This window comes from Eutrema salsugineum, unplaced genomic scaffold (genome assembly GCF_000478725.1).
Source record: "Eutrema salsugineum unplaced genomic scaffold, Eutsalg1_0 scaffold_12, whole genome shotgun sequence".
Lineage (NCBI taxonomy): Eukaryota > Viridiplantae > Streptophyta > Magnoliopsida > Brassicales > Brassicaceae > Eutrema > Eutrema salsugineum.
The window spans coordinates 5,037,212-5,048,035 of record NW_006256895.1 but is presented as its reverse complement, the minus strand read 5'-3'; the positions used below and the strand labels follow the sequence as shown (position 1 = coordinate 5,048,035).

The following is a 10,824-nucleotide window of genomic DNA, read 5'->3' as shown; positions in this document are numbered from 1 at the left end:
CATTTACATTTCTCATCATTAATCATGCCAATCTTCTCAACTTGCAAAGGTTTAAGAGATATTAGCATGATTAGTGATAAATCCCCATATTAAGGTCTTAGATATGTAGATTAGGGTGCTTAGGTGGTAGATTAGTGAGCTTAGGGGTTAGATCATTCATATTATATTCTCTACAACCAGTTCTTAATGCTAGATCCATACACATCATATGTGGTCTAGATTCTGGGCATTTCATGCACCAAAAGTGTTTGATGAAATGCCTGAACCAAGGTTGTTAGAGGTTTAAGTATTATTCATCATGGGAATGATTGTTTATATGCTTAAATGACAGATTAAACTGGTTCTCAATGCTTGTTGATTCATGTTTCACTAATGATGATTAGATTGGAAAATGTTTAACATAGATGTTAATGCCTTCATGAGAGGATTAGCTTAATTAATGATGTTTAAGTTGAATGGTTTGCTTGATCACATGATTCATTAGCTCACTAGTTTAGCACCAAAGGCACCCTAATCCACTATCATGTCTAAGACCTTTCTCATCATCATACATACATTCTCATATCATTTAGCTTACTTGCTTGCTTGTTTAAGTTGATCATTAGCTTTAATTCTTGTTTTAAGTTCTTAGTTGTCATTAATCATCAAAACCTCACTCATTTGGCTTGAATTAAGAACTGATCCTGCATCTTAGTGTCTACACATGATGGATTGATACCCTTTGTACTGCAAAGTGACAAAAGGGATTGATAACCCCTCATTTAGAGCCTTGAAAACTCTAAGTTATCAATTGGCGCCGTTGCCAAAATGTGATAGCATTAAGATTGTGTCATTTCTTGAGATCAAGCATTTTCTTTTCTGTTTTCTAAGTTCTGGTTGTGAGTTTCAGGTGCATGAACACCAGGTCCAGAGCAAGAAGCTGTGGTCCACCTTTCCCCTTAAACGACAACATTAATCTTTTGGCACCAAGGAGGAGAAGGGATAGGCGTGGAAGACAGATTGATCCGGCTGATATGGAAGATCAAAGGGAGCATGTGGTTGTCATGGAGCAACCGGCTCAGGAGTAACAAGCTCAGGGTAATGGAGCTGGTAATGCAGCTGGTAATGGAGCTGGTCAAGGGTTACATCAGGGTAATGTTCATCAGGAACAGGTGCATCAACAACAAGCTTATGTCCACCAGGGACAAGCTCCAGCTCAATAGCAGAGGCATCAGGCCAATCTCCAGCAAAGACAACAGGTGCACCACCAACAGCCCTTCCAACACCAGCAAAGGAGATATGAGCAGCCACAGGTCTATGTTGGAGAGAATGACAGGGCCAATGGTCATCAGTATGGAGCTGGAATTCAAGCACCACCTGTGCAAAACAACAATTTTGAAGTCAAGGCATCTTTGCTGAATATGGTCCAAAACTCAAAGTTCCATGGATTTGCAATGGAAGATCCCTTGGAACACTTGGATCAATTTGATAAAGTGTTTGACTTGACAAAGATAAATGGAGTTTCTGAGGACAGTTTCAAGCTCAGATTATTCCCATTCAGTCTTGGTGACAAAGCTCACCAATGGGAGAAGAATCTCCCAAGAGGCTCCATTTAAACCTAGGAGCAATGCAACCAGGCATTTCTATCCAAGTTCTTCTCTACCTCAAGAACAGCTAAATTGAGAAACCAAATCTCTAGCTTCACTCAACACAGCAATGAGAGTTTTGGTGAAGCATATGAGAGATTTAGGAGCTACACCAACCAATGCCCACACCATGGGTTTAGTGAGGCTTCACTTCTCAGCACACTTTATAGAGGGGCTCTTCCCAAGATTAGGAACCAGCTGGATACTGCCTCCAATGGTAACTTTCTGGGTAAGGAGATTCATGCTGCTTTAGAGCTGGTTGAGAATTTGCAATGAGCAATGGTACATATGGAGAAGACTTTGATAGAGCCAATAGGAGTGAGAGTTCAAGTAGGGATCAAAGGTATGAGAAGGACTTTAAAACACTTAAAAGCAAGCTGGACAAGGTGTTATTGGCCACTCAAAAGCCAATGCACTTTGTAGGAGAGTATGAGGAACCTTCTCAATGCTTTGAGAACATCAGTGAAGAGGGTCTTACTCAGGAAGAGCTTAACTACATTGGGAATCAGAGGTTCCAAAGATATCAGTATGGCAATGCCAATCAGAACCTCTCTCACAGGATTCCCAATGTAGCAAACCCACAAGACCAAGTCTACCCTAACTCTCAGGGTCCACAGAATTTTGTTCCCAAGAACAACTTTCAAGGGTCTTTTCAACTAAAGAATCAGTTTTCTCAGAATTAGGGTTACAATCAGCAACAGCAACCATTTCAGGGTTCTGGTTTCAGTTCACAGCAGCAGCCAAAGGCACCACCAGGGTTTGGTCCACCACAGTTCCAACAGCAAGCGCCGGTTCAGCATCAGTTCCAGTTAGCACCAGTTCAACAGCAGCCACAGTCGGGGTCAGATATGGTTGGGATTCTGCAACAGCTGCTTCAGGGTCAACAAGTGTTTGCAAGCCAGTATGCATACATGCAGCAGGACATCAAGGAATTGAAGCAAAACCAGGCCTCTAGCTCAAGGAACCAAGGACAACTACCTGGTAAGCCTGAACCCAACCCCAAGGAATATGGTAAAGCCATTACACTGAGGAGTGGCAAAGAGCTACCTGGTATTGAGCACAACAATGTGATCATTGAGGACAATGATCAAACTGAGGGGGAGGCAGCCTTAAAGGATGATCAAGTTGCTGAAAGATCAAGGAAAGAAAAGGTTAAAGAGGTGGAAAAGGAACCTGAACCGGAGAAGATATATGTTCCACCACCTCCATACCAACCCAAGCTCCCATTTCCAGGGAGATTCAAGAAGCAGCTTGTAGACAAGGCCAGAGCTGTACTTGAGAAGGCTCTCAATGAGACACCACTCACAATGCCTCTCATTGATGCATTTCTAATGATGCCAAAGATGGGTAAGTTATTAAAGGATGCTATTCTGAACAAGACTAAATAGCTTCAAGGTATGGTGGTACTGAGTCATGAATGCAGTGCCATCATTCAAAGAAAGTCCATTCCAAGAAAGCTGACTGATCCAGGGAGTTTCACACTCCCTTGTGCCATAGGGCCTCTGCTATTTTTTGGATTCCTTTGTGATCTGGGAGCATCTGTCAGCTTGATGCCATTCTCCATAGCAAAGAAGCTTGGGTTTAGAGTCTTCAAACCTGCTAGGATCTCCCTTGTCCTTGCAGACAGATCAGTTAGGTTACCAGTTGGGATGTTCGAAGATCTGCCTGTCAAGATAGGTGGTTTTGAGGTTCCAACTGATTTTGTTGTGCTAGAATGGATGAGGAACCAGTTGATCCTCTTATTTTGGGCAGGCCATTCTTGGCAACAGCAGGAGCTATTATTGATGTAAGAGGTGGCATCATAGAGCTTCAACTTGGGTCTGAGAAGCTTAAGTGTGATGTGAATGAGATGATGAAGAAGCCCACCATAGAAGGACAATGCTTCTATGTGGAGACAATGGATCAGCTGGCTGATGAGTTGATTGAGGAAATGAATACTGATGACCCTCTTCAAGCTGCTTTAACCCAAGAACAAGGAGATCATGGGTTCTTAGCAGAAGAATGTGAAGGGTACAAGCTGTATTTGGACAATGCAAGAGAACTTGGTCCTGAGACAAGGTTTTAGGAACTGAAACAAAGTGGCCCTGAGGTCTTGGATATCAGAGGTTCAGACACAAGCCAAGGAGCAGTCCAAGCAGTCATGGCCGTGGGTTATAAGGTGAAGAAGCATGCTAGGCCGTTTGACCAAGACAGCTTCAGTGCTGATTGGGATGAGTCTAAAGCACCTCAGCTGGAACTCAAACCTCTTCCCAAGGGGCTCATGTATGTTTTCTTAGGTCTTAATGAGTCTTATCCTGTCATTATCAATGATATGCTGTTAGAGGACCAAGAGCATAGGTTGTTAGGAGAGTTGAGGAAACATAGGGGAGCCATTGGCTACTCTCTGGATGACATTAAGGGTATCTCACCCTCCCTATGCACTCATAGGATTCTTTTTTTTTTTTTTCGGCAAACTTGTTATATTATTAATTGGAACCAATAAAGTCTGAATACAAAGTGTTTGTCAACCAAAAAGGAGGATAAGTACAATCGGAGAAGAAAACATTATTTGGAGGTCCATTTCTAGCTAACAAATGGGCTGCATAATTAGCTTCACGTTTTGTATGAGCTGTACTTGAACAATTGAATTTTGATAGCCAGAATTTGATGTCGAGAATTCAATTGGCTATCGAAAAATCATCTGATGAACCTGTTAACACATCCTGCAAAACCTTACAATCTACTTCAAAACAAATAAAGTCAAATCCAAGGCACCATGATAATTGAATGGCATGCAACATCGCTTTTCCTTCTGCTTCCAGACTTGATGAAGCATCTGTTAATGTAGCAGCTCCCCAAAATTTTGGATACCCTTGATAGTCACGTATTATCCATCCGCCTACGGCCCGTCTTGTTTGAAGATTAAACGCAGCATCAAAATTGCATTTGAAAGATCCATGAGAAGGTCGGCGCCATGTGTTCCGGACAGCCGCAGAATATGGTTGAGTGGTAATTTGTTTAACCCGGTTGTGTCCCTCCGTATTTAAAGCTTCTAACCATTCGGCCACATCTGCCATTGCATAATCTACATCCCTCTTCGGTTTAACCCTTCTTTTGTTGAATATTAAGTCATTTCAAGCCTTCCAAATTGATAACACCGTATTTTGACCACTTTTATGGATCGTTTTGAAATACTTTTTCTATGTTTTTAATTGCTTTTAAGTACTTTTATTATGTTTTTCTAGTATTTGTAGTTCCAAGACTCTTTTCAGGTAACTTAGGGAAAAGCTTAACAAAATGGATAGAAAACCAGATTTCAGCTCAGAGTCAAACCGTCAGAAGTTCACCCCCGATTGAAGGCCTTCTCACCGTCTGATCCAGCTTAAATTTGGAGACCTTAAAGATGAAAGTATCAGCTTTCCAGCACACTTTACAGCTTGGCAATCCAACGGTTCAATCAAAAGATACGCGAAGAGCAAGATGTCCCGTAAACCAGCCGGCAAGCGTTTTCACCCGCGGCCAACAGAGCATTTCCCACGGTCAGAAGCACCGCGACCGCGGCTAGCCACCCATTCCCCGCGGTCACACTCATCCCGACCGCGGCCAGCCAACTCCGACTTTGAAGGCCCATTTCTGAAGCCCGTATCATTTTCACAGCCTCAATTCCGGAACCCTAGACACCAGAGAGTATTGGAGAATATAAATACATGTCATTTAGGTCGTTTTTGAAGAGAGAAAAAAGAGAGACGAAATACTTTACAGAAGTTTTACTTTAAGCTTTGTTTTTAGGTTTTAGGGAGAGAGAGATCTGTCTCTTGAACCCTTGTTCTTTCTTTTTCAATTTCGGTTTCTATTCTACTTTTTAATACTATGTTTTTGATTTCGTTCATCATGTCTGAGTAGTTTTATTGTTGGGATTAAGGGATTTTCGATGGGGATCTATATGTTTGATGAGGATTCCATGAGCTTTTGAGCCGAATCTTAGAACTTTTTCTTCTGAATTCGTTTTTACTGCATGAAAGTAGCGTCGTGAACTACAATCTGATCCAGATGCTTGGTGACACGAAAGTGTACATCCGGTGTCAGATCTAGTTTGGGAGAGCAAAACAAACATAGGAGTGGAAACCTACCTATGGGCGATTTGTGAATGCTGACGAGTCTTAAACATAATGCACTTCTTCTTTTCTAGGGCCAGAGTGGAAACCTACTGGTCAGGGTTGAGTGAGATACTTGTCTATGATCACGACAGTGGCGTATTCATACGTCCGTGACTCCAGTTCGAAAAGTTTAAGCTAAGATCTTATCAAATTTACTCTCTAGCAATGTTTTGAATCGTTCGTACCCCTGAGAAAACTTCCATGAACCCCAGCGCCTCTTTTCTTATAGATTCACACCGTTTATTTTCAAGCTTTAGTTTACTATTTTCATTCCCTTTCAATCGATTTTCATTTAAGCAATTAGGTTAGCCGTTTTTCTCATTTTTACTCGTTTTCGCTAAGTTTAGTTATTAGGTCATTTTAATTTCCGTATTTTCTCTTTAAGATTCGTTTTTACATTTATACACACCACCAAAACCCCTACAAAACCGTTTGGTTCTAGACTTCCTTACTTTATATTTCTTTCGAAGGCTTTTGCAGGAAAGATCCTCATTCCCTGTGGATTCGATCCCTAAGTACTACAATCGATCAGCTGTGCACTTGCGGCTATTGATTTCATTTAGGGTAAAACTTGACAACCCTCAACACCACACCGACATCAAGTTTTTGGCGCCGTTGCCGGGGAAGGCTCGCGTTTTATTTTCCGCAAAACCCTAAGAAAGGTTGGTAAATCGACTCTAGAACCCCTTTTTCTGCATTTTTCCATTTTTCGGTTATTTTGTTTCCATTTCAAAAGATATGGATCCTATAAATCGAAATACACACTATGAGGAAGGTTTCTATAACACTCCTCAAGCCACTAGACGCAGAGAAGAACACCAAACCCGAAATCTTAGCTACATGGATCGATACAGCCAGCCAAACTACCATTACCACCGGCGCAGAGAGACTGTTTGACGCCGGGAAGATCCTTATGGTCCCCCTCCAACCTACTTCGAGCCACACGCCTATAATCCTCCACTGCAGAACCCTAGTCAGCAAGAGGATAACTTGAGGATCAACAGACGTTTGGGACGCCTGGAATGAATGATAAACCAGTTCCTTGATCAGCAGATTCTCACTGAAAACACCCTGCTCAAGAGAATTGATTCAATCTCTGAAGAGTTCAACAGAAAATTCGATGATCTGGCCAATCATGTTCGAGTTCTGGAAGAACAAACCCACAAGGACGCACAAACATTAGCTGGGATGATCCACCAAGTCGCAACAGAGCAGACAAGACAAGGGTATGACATCATACAGAATTCAAGTGATATTGTCGAATCAAAGCAGGAGATTAAAGAAGTCAGAGAATCCGTCTCCTGGTATAGAGAGAAGACAGACGAAGAGCTGCAAGAGATCGAGCACAGGATGAACAAACTCGAGCTCAAAGCATGGGAGATTGATGCAAGAATGGAGCAGATGCCCAACATTGAGCAAGTTGAGAGATTTTATAAGAAATCTCCCAAAAATCCTGATGAAGATGCACAACAACGCCCTGGTATGAGTTCATATGATGCTGGTCTACCCAATAAAGAAGCTGGAGAGGTTCGTATCAAGTACAAAAAAGGAAGAGACGGACTATGAGCAAATTACATCCGGAGCCGCGGGTCCGAGTGTTCTGACCGCGGCCAAGGCTCTACTTCCCGCGGTCGCGATGCCTCTGACCGCGGGAGTTGGTCGTTCAGATGCACCTCCGGGTTTTGAGAGAAAAATAATACATCTTCTGTCCCAACTTCAACCTCCAGCACCTAAAAAAGCAACTCAGGGAGAAGAAAACCAAGTTTCAGATGAGGAAACGGATTGGCAGGAATTCATTACCTTGTATGATGGCAAAGGAATGTGTTGAAGATTCAGCTGAGTCATCAAGACAGGAAGACCCGATATGCAGCAAGATAAAGATGCCATACATTGATTCAATCATTGATTACGGCGCTGCAGCTTTCTTTTGTGAATCCTATTCTGCATTTGAAACACCAGCCAACACCTACAGAGAAAGGCAGGTTCGAATTCTCCATAAGGTCAAGACTACAGGTCAATTTCTTATCTCTTGTTCTATTAGAGGAGAAATGTTTAAAAACGTGCTTTGTGATTCTGGAGCTTGTCTTAACATGATGTCCAAGGCAATTGTTTTGAGACTTGGTATTAAACACCTGCGCATGACTAGAGCAAAGGTTAGTCTAGCTGATAATTCCAATGCAACACCTCAAGGAATAGCTCATGAAATTCCTTTGAGAATAGGAGATTGCATAGTGCCTGTCGACTTCTACATTGTCGAGACGAGAGACGCAACATATCGAGTGATTCTCGGATGGTCTTTTTTAGCAACTTCCGGAGCTATAATGGACTGGCCAAACCGGAGGATTTCATTTGCTAATATCGACAAAGATGTCTTCACAGAAGCTGTCCCATACAACAGCAAAGCAGGAAAACGTTCTGCAACAGAAGAGTTTGAAGAAGAGCTTTGGAGTGACGAAGAACCTGCTAGGCAAAGCAAGGAGATGTCGAAAAAGACTTGTCTCAGGACAAGGTTTTCTTCATTGGACTAAGCCACGTCCAACACCAAAAGTCGAGCTAAACGACTTAAAATAGAAGCGTTTAATGGGAGGCAACCCATTTAGGTATTGTTTTCTTTAGGATTTTTCTTTCTTTTTCTATTGATCTTTTTATTTTTCTTAGTTTCAGGTGTTTCTTATAAAACAAAAAGCCAAAAAAATAAGAAAACCCGAAAAAACCAAAAAGAAGGATGGTCCCTGACTGCTCGGCCCAGCAGGAACCAAGGAGAAGCAGGAAGAGGCCGCAAGATAAGCCCCCGCCGTCGCAGGTGTTATGACCGCGGGAAACACCCCTTCGACCGCGGTCGCGTCTTTCTGACCGCGGCCGAGCACTGGTTTGACGCGGTCGCGTGGCTCCTGACCGCGACAAATGGTCGTTGACATGAAACCCGACCCCAAACCACCCACTTCACCTCATTCCACCTCACCAATCCCCACTCCACATCATTCATCACCCTCCACCACCTTCATCACCACCTATCACCTTCCCAAACCTCTTCGAATGAATCCGGTTCATCTCCACCAGCATCCCGGATCCAGGTAAGTTCTCTTTTGCCTTACCAATTCGATTACCTATGCATTTTTCTCATCCAATCTCGACTTGTTTCACACTGAGGACAGTGTGATTTAAGTCTGGGGGAGGATTTCATCCCTTTCTAACCACTTTTCTTTCATGAGTCTTGCATTATCTACACTTTTTGCATTTTCCTTAAAGTTTTTCAAAATCGGTTTTCAAAACAAAATACGTTTTAAAGGGAATGGTGAACATGAATCAATGATAGTTGACTGTGTGCTTTTAGACTGTTCCTAGTGACATGCTCATTCATGATTTAGGACTAGACTAGGCGGTAGCTAAGCACATTTGAAACGAAGTACCCCAGAGGAATTTGAATGATTTCGATTTAGATGAAGGGATACAGTAGCTCTGTTTTTTTTGGACTTAATTTGGACTTAACTTTCTCATTGAAACATTAGACCAGGGAAACGAATCATACATTCAGGACTCCTTTATCCTTTTACACTCTCTTTTGATCCTGAATGGCTAGTTCATCTTTAGCTAGTTCCCCACCTTAACCAATCCTCTTTCAAACCACATGCACTCTTGTTTTCTATTTTCTTATATGCAGATAAGTGCAAAAACGTTGGAGAGAAAGAGGAACGACGCAGTTTTCAGTCACCAAGGACAGAGACCTGCGATTTGCCGGAAAAGTTCCCGGAAGAATTCAACACAAGAGGAAGCTTAGTTTGCCTTAGAAAAATCTCAAATTTTGGTACAATCTCGTCCTCTAGTCTATCTCTCTTTAAAATGCATTTCCTTTTCAAAAAAAAAAAAAAATCTGAAAATAAGAAAAGAAGGAAATAAAAGCCTTAGAGAGTCTAGAGAGGTCGAATTTTAAGTCCCAAGGCAATTGGAGTTCAATTTTATGGAGTTTTGGAGATCATTTTCTGATTCCCGGAAAGAATCTAAGTCTGGGGGAATAGCTGTTTACAACAAAGGAGGAAGGATTATGCAACAACATTTGGCAAGAAGAAGTGACTGAAAATTTGCGGTCATCAACAGGTCCTTATCTCTCTTGCGGTTTTGCATATTAACTTGCATCCTCCAGATCTTCAGGTAACCCGAAACACTTTAACTCCACCACTTAAACAGCCCTTTAATGCCAAACGCCGTCTACCCTGGATGATGTCTTTAATGAGAACTCACTATTGAACTTAATGAATGTAGAGAGCTAGTTGACTAGAATCAAGATTTAGATTGTTTAAGTTTTGCATGACGGAAAAAGTGGACTAGTATCTTTTGTGCATTGGTGAGAATTTTCTAGAGTAAGTTGTGGGTTAATGCACGATCTTTGGTCCTAGTTTAGGAGTTCATGTCTTGAGATTTGTGCATTCCCTATTTTTTGTTTTAAGATAACCAGTTTAGGCTTTTGTTTTGTTTGAGGACAAACAAAGGTTTAAGTATGGGGAGTTGATAACACCGTATTTTGACCACTTTTATGGATCGTTTTGAAATACTTTTTCTATGTTTTTAATTGCTTTTAAGTACTTTTCTTACGTTTTTCTAGTATTTGTAGTTCCAAGACTCTTTTCAGGTAACTTAGGGAAAAGCTTAACAAAATGGATAGAAAACCAGATTTCAGCTCAGAGTCAAACCGTCAGAAGTTCACCCCCGATTGAAGGCCTTCTCACCGTCTGATCCAGATCAAATTTGGAAACCTTACAGATGGAAGTATCAGCTTTCCAGCACACTTTACAGCTTGGTAATCCAACGGTTCAATCAAAAGATACGCGAAGAGCAAGATGTCCCGTAAACCAGCCGGCAAGCGTTTCCACCCGCGGCCAACAGAGCATTTCCCGCGGTTAGAAGCACCGCGACCGCGGCCAGCCACCCATTCCCCGCGGTCACACTCATCCCGACCGCAGCCAGCCAACTCCGACTTTGAAGGCCCATTTCTAAAGCCCGTATCATTTTCCCAGCCTCAATTCCGGAACCCTAGACACCAGAGAGTATTGGAGACTATAAATACA

General features: G+C 42.1%; 1 non-coding gene across 1 annotated transcript; it reads right to left on the bottom strand.

Moving 5' to 3' along the window:
• Positions 1-1,655: 1,655 nt before the first annotated feature.
• LOC112089478 lies at positions 1,656-1,762 on the bottom strand. The gene has a single exon (XR_002901116.1). It is a non-coding gene; the product is annotated as a small nucleolar RNA R71 (small nucleolar RNA).
• Between the last annotated feature and the right edge of the window lie 9,062 nt (positions 1,763-10,824).